This window comes from Apis dorsata, unplaced genomic scaffold (assembly GCF_000469605.1).
Source record: "Apis dorsata unplaced genomic scaffold, Apis dorsata 1.3 scaffold_960, whole genome shotgun sequence".
Taxonomy (NCBI): domain Eukaryota; kingdom Metazoa; phylum Arthropoda; class Insecta; order Hymenoptera; family Apidae; genus Apis; species Apis dorsata.
This window is the reverse complement of record NW_006264068.1, coordinates 53963-61483: the sequence shown is the minus strand read 5'-3', so window position 1 is coordinate 61483 and position 7521 is coordinate 53963.

Sequence of the window (7521 nt, the reverse complement as noted above, 5' to 3'; positions counted from 1 at the left end):
ACAGTCATAAGCACCAGTTTCTACACGCATAAATGTATATCTCAGTCAAAAAAGCATTCAGCACATATATATATGCACTTAACAAACTTCTACCTATCATTATCGGTGGGCGCGAATTCAATTATAATTTAATATATAATCTTGTACTATTACAAAAAAAAAAAAAGAAAATAATTAAATACATATTATTATTTTATTATTTAAATTCCAAATTATTCGATTCTATCAATTAAGCACCATTTGCGACTTCCTTTGAACTCGTTGATTATTTCTATTTTCAAATGTTATTGATTTACATACTAACTTAATTATATCTACACATGAATTTTTTTGTTTGTTAATTGATGTTGATCATGATAGAAAAAAATATCAATTGCATAAATTTCTATTATGCAAATTATTATGTAATGACGAAAAAAAATATTTATAAATTATCAATTATTGTTAATTTAAAATAATAATAACTTTTAAAATATTGCATCAAAATATTGTACAAAAACTCAATTTTAAAAAGAATATATCATTATCAATTACTAATTCATTGTAAAATTAATAAAAAATATAATTCAAAAATTAATGGAAAGAATATATTCATATATTTGCTCCATGATTTTGAATATTTTAATAAAAAAATATTTGATTTAGATGATATTTAATTATTTAATTATTCTGATATATTTTGTTTTCTAACTTCATTTAATAATAAAATAATATGAAAAAGTGCACTTAAATAAAATTATTGCGAGAATCAAAAGACAATATAGATATACATAAAGATAATATAGACATTATATAACAATGTTATTCATAAGAGATCTATGAAATTAGATCAATAATCATATTTATGCATATTTGTGTCATAAATATTCTCAAGTTTGTTAACTTTGATTTGGACAATGTTTTGTAATCAAATATATGAAATATATGGAAGTGAAATATCATAAAAAATAATTATTAATATTGTTAAAAAACATATTCATATTGCTCATTATAAATCTTATATTAGAGCTAAATAGATAAAAAAGATTAAAATTTGCGAAAACTTATATAAATAATCTAATAAATTATAATAATAATAATTATTTTTAATGAGAGAAATTTAATATAAGTATCAGATGTATATAAGATATAAGTATCAGATGATAAAAATTAGTGTGAAAAAAGAAAGAAGAAGAATAAAACCAAAAGAATCTTCAATAGATAATAAAATATGGCAATAAAATATAGAAATAGCATGGATGACTGAAAACTTATATATAATGATATATCAGCATATATATTTAAATATTTTAAAAAACGAATTTATTAAACATTGATTTTTCAACATAATATTGAAAAATTTGATATTTTGTTATTACTTTCAACAAAATCACAATTTGAAATATAAATCTTAATTAGTTAGGCTACTATATAATGACTCGTATGTATTAAAAACATCATTTCACTCATTGAATATTAATCTGATAACATTTATGGACACAATTGAAGAATAAAATTAAAAAATATAAATTTTTAAATAGAAGTGCATTAGAAAATAGTAATAGAAAAATAGCAAAATTAAAATTAGTGAAACGATTACAAATTATCTAATTTTATCAATATCCAGAAAATAAAAGCAATTAATTATGCGAATAAATATTAATTATTCATTATATCTTATATTATTCATAAAATATGATAATTATATAAATAATTTTTTCTGTTGTAAACTATGGCATGCACTTCATGGCTAAATATGAAATGTTTAGGAATAAAAGAAAAGGAAAAGCCCCAAATATAAAATTTTAGCTTTGAGTCTTTAGTTTTTATAATTTCCGAAATATTAATAAAAAACTTTTTTATTTATTTACTTTTTTTATTTATATTACTTTTTTATTTATTTTTCAGATTTGTAAGAAAATAATCATACTTTTAAAGAACTTCTTCAGGTATTATATTCAGCTTCACTATCAGAGAACATAATACTTTTTCATTGCTTCATTGCTCATAATCATATACCATATTTCATATATTTAGTTTCATCGAGTATATATGTAGCAGTGACTAATGTATTTCAGGAAGGAGTAAGATTAATAATCTTAATTATCGGTTAAAAGTGAAAATATAGTTTCTCGAGGAAAAAAAGTAGAAAGATCTAATCGAGAGTTGGATTTATAAGATTTTGAGAGGAAGAAATTCGATAGATCTGATATTTATTAAAAAAATCAATCTTCATTATCACTCACACATATATTATAAATTTGTTAAATAATTAGTAAAATAGAAGCATTTTAAAATTCATACTGCTTGACTCAAAAGATTGTAGATATTTATACAGTTCAAAGAATAAAAAGAGATTTAAAGAAATTATTTATTATGTTGATATTTTTTTTCGTTAAATTGTTAATGGTTCCATAATTTAATTATGCATATATTAAAAAATATATTATAAATTAATAATTCAAAAAAATATATTGTTAAAAACATAATAATTATAATATGAAACGTCATGGTCAATAAAAATTATGGTACAAAAGATAATTGTCGAAATATAATTAATGAAATATAATATAATATAATATAATATAATAAATATAAAAATAATTAAATAAAGACTGATATTGATTAATCAGAAAATAGACATATTGCTCTCTGTTCTTCTCGAGAATATTGTATTCTATAGTAAACTTAAAATTATCATATATAAATAATTCTAAATTAATATTAAATTATTGCATAATTTGCATAATTAATATATAAATAAAATTATCATGAAAGAATAAGAAGCAGATAACATAACATTGGACATTGGTCAAAAGTGAGAGAATTTTTCTTGAGGAAGAAAAAGGGATTCATCTATCTTCTGAGTTTCCTTGAAAGAAAAAGGGATTCATCTATCTTCTGAGTTTCCTTGAAGGAAAGTTCGTTTTTCATAAAATTGATGATTGATTTAGCAAAATGTTATTAAAGAATAATTAACAAAATAACATCTTCTTAGGAATTGCTAATAGAAGAAATATCAACAAATATATATAAAGAATCTATATAAAGAAGCAGCGATAGAAAAAGTGGAAATCCAATGACGAGAAATAGTAGATGAACGAATCGCTTGTTTCGAAGAACAAATTCAATCCAGCGAATCAACGGATCACTGTTTTTTTTATATTTAATAATAATCCTAGAATATTTGAACAGCAGGAACGAATAGAAGAGACAACTGCCTTTCTAAATACTAAAAATTATATAACTATATTTGGACAGACAATTATTCTCGCTAATATTTTATTTTCAAACTCTCATTTGTCAGCGTTCGCAAGTACAAGTCACATATCATTTAAATATGTGATAAAATATCATTTCACATTTTGATAGACTTTCATCTTAAAGAGAATTTATAATTCAAGATGATGATGTAGGCAAATGTGTGAGATGAGGTGACTAAGACTATGATTTGATTACTTCATTCAAAGAATTTTAAGCGAAGCATATTAATTTCTCGCCGATTGTTTTTCCAATTATTCAAAATCAAGTTCAATTAAATTCCTTTTTAGTTTATCCAAAAAATTTATATTATATATATATTTATATTATATTTATATTATCAAATTTAAATTATATTGTATTTCAAAATTGTCATCAGAGAAAAAAGGGATCGATCTTAGCGTTAGCTGCCGAAATTGAAAGATCAAATGACTTTTGTTGATTATCTTTCAGAAACGCGGGATAAATTAAAAACCACATCTCAATTTGTTACATCATTGATCAATGAAAAAATTAAAAAATTTTTTTTCTCAGAGGCTTCGTATTTGTAAGGACTATTATTATTAGAGTTCTGAAGATGGAAGCTGTCCAGATTATATCTCGAGAACTAAAATACAAATCTATTTTTATTTTTGTATTACAAGATGAAAAAGTAATAAGATAAAAAAAAAAGCAAGAAAGAAACAATAAAGTTACATGTTGGATATACAGCAAGAATTTCTAGAAAGATTGTTATAAAAAAAAGAAAAATCAGAAATCGAATATAAAGAAAGAATCTCCGGCTTCGATTCCTATTGTCCTCATTGTATTGAAAATAAATCCATCTTTAAAGTTATCGATTGTCGATCGAAATATCGACAATAAAAAAATTAAAATAATTATTAATATGAGATCAAGTTTAAATCTATTAAAAACAGATTATGAAAATAGATTTTAGTGTAGCGAATTTATGAATCGAAAATGTTTTTTTGATTTCTAGAAAAAAATATTATATATATATAAAAATTATAGAAATTTAATTATATTAAAATATAAAAATTATAATAATTTTTTTATTAAAAATTGGAAATTTCAAGAGTAGAAAAGAGTTTCTATTTAGAATTTTTAATCAAATGAATAAAAGAGGATTGTTTTTTAGGTACTAATTTAAAAAACATAAATGTCAATTAGATATTTTAACCGGAAATGTTTATCAATGCAAAAAAATTATTTTCCAAAAAGAAAAAAAAAAGAAAAAAGAATTCAAAAACGAAGAGAAGAACAATGAATAAAAAAAATTCCTGAGTATTTATAGAAATTTTATAAACTTTATAAATCGATATTAAACTTCGTTTAATCGATATAATTTTGAATGACAATATGTTCCACACAATAGCTGTCATACTTATAATATATAACTCATAAGAAGACTCGATCACACGGTCAAAAGCATGTAATTTCCTAATCATGATTCGCTCATAATCTGCAGATAATCATAATTGAATTTTATTTCATTATATTCTCAAGAATTTGATGTATTAGTAACAAATTATCATGATATTTAGTAATATAAAATTATAATTTATTGAATATAAAATTATATGAAAAAATCTTTTTTTATATAATTGTAATATTTTTTGTCTAAAGAGTTATTTGCACTTCTATATAAAATTTGAATTACTGTGTATCATGTTGTTTTCGTTTTCCAAAATTAATCTAAAAATATTCTATCAATTTATTATTATTTATTATTATATCTTGTACATATTTATGTATTTTTTATAATTATTACAACATTCGAAATTGATAAAAATTTTTGTAATAATTATTTTCTTTTATCTTTGTTTAATTTAATTTTTTTTTCATTTATTTTTGAAACTGATCATAGATTATGTATATTATTTGTATATTTTATGTTTATATTTATCAAAAAATTATAAAACTATGAATAATTTTAAAATTCATGTTTCATATTATGCGATTGCTTTATCATTTACTATCATTTTATTTTTTACTCTAAAATCTATAATATAAATCTATAATAGTCTTATAATAAATCTATAATTTATAATATAAATCTATAATATATATATATTACATATATATTATCCTATTAATTTTTTTCTTCGAGTTTATTTTTAATTATTTCATAAAATAAAATTTAATATATATGATTTAATTTATAATTAGATAGATATATGATAATTGTAATAATATATAATAATATAAATACTAATATATTCATTTTTAAATATATAAAGTTAATAAATACATACATATATGGAGTTGATTGTAAAACAAACATATATATATATATGTATAGAAATATCGGTTAAACTTATTTATTAGGTTATAAGCAATTGATTATAAGCAAATTTAAATAAAACGAAAAGAATCAAGTGCAAATTTTAAATGCTTATAATTTAATAAATGTAATCTTAATCGATATTTGTATAAATTTAATGTTTATTTTAACTTCTAAAATCGATTTCTAAAAATATTCTGAAATTAACATCTTGTAAATAAGTAGATATTAAACATAATAACAATTACTTGAAATAATTTTTCTATTTTATACATATTATTATAATAATATTATACATATATTAAAGAGTCATATTGAAGCATCATATAAAAAGAATTTATATTGCATGCAAATCTTTTATATCTACAAAATGTTCTCAAGTATTCGTATTAATTATATTGTTAAATAATAATATGAACAAAAATATAAGATATTTTACATATTTATATATTTCGTATATTTGAAACAAAAAAAAATGTATATTTTAAATTTATAGATTCCACGTTATTTCTAAAAAAAATATAAATTTATAAAACAATAAAAAAGTTGGAGAAAAAATATAAATATGAGATTTTGATCGATAAAATTAAAAAATATATTTTCTATTCTTATTTTCTTATTTTATCTTAGTTATTTGATTACAGTTATTTGATTATTTGATTATAAAAGTAAATATAAAAACTTTTTATTTATGAATAATATTAGTTTTATAAAAATAAATTTTCGCGTTTTACAAATTATTTGGAAGAATATGAAGAAAACTAAAAGATAAATTGTTGAAAAAGCAAGAATACATATTATACAAATTTAAAAAACGTTCGTAATATAACATGACAATATATATCGTAATACAACAAAATATATTAAATGAAAAAATTATATTTCTATGATTTAAGGAAAGAAAAACTATGTTTAAATCGATGTTGATAATTGTGGGAAAACAAATAATTTCATATATCAAGCGTGTGAATAACAATAAACACATTAAGTAGATAAATAATTAAATAAATATGCATTTCATATTAAAGATGATGATTTCATTTTTTAGAAAAATAATGTTATTATCGCAAAAGTTACTTACAGCAATTCTTTAATTCAAAAGATATGAAAATTTAAAAATAACTAATTCATTCATCATCAATCTAATTATTAAAAATATTTTGTATAACTTAAGAAATATTTAAAGTAAAAAGCAACTCAATAATATTAATAAATTAAAAGAAAATATAATAAAAAAATTAAAATGCATTATCTAAATAATAATAGAATATTGACACTTTTTTATGTACTCTATTATACGTTAACTCTTTTATTATATATATAATATAAGATTTGAAAATATACTCATTTTCATTATTATATACAACATAAAATGTAATTTTTTTCTTTGAAATATACGAAATATATAAATAGATAGAATTATATTATATTATATTTTTATTCAATACTATACATAAAACTAAAAATAAATATTTTAAATTTTGAAATGAATTATTTAATGAAATAATTTTCACAAACAGTATAGAAAAGTTTTTTTTGATATTTTTTGATTTTTCAAATCAAATCTAAAACTTCTTTTGCGTATATATATAGTATTCTTCGTTAAACTATGCAAATTTAATGATAGTTGATCAATAATTTTAAATTCATGTTATGTATGATAACAGCTATCTAAATAATGATTCTATTTTAAAAAAAATGCAAAAGAAGATCTTTTACAATTATTAGAAGCAATTTATTAGAATCTTTTAAAAATTTTTAAATAATTAATACATAAACTGTTTAATTTAAGATAAAAAAAGTACATTGTTTTTTGCAATAATTATAAATTATAATATTTAATAAATTAAATTATAATATTTATATATTTCATTTTATATGTTTTAATTTATGTATAGCTAATAATAGAATTATTATTATCATTAAAAACTAAGCAAACATAGAAATATAAGATAATAATATATCTTATACATAAATATTATATAAAAATTAATTAA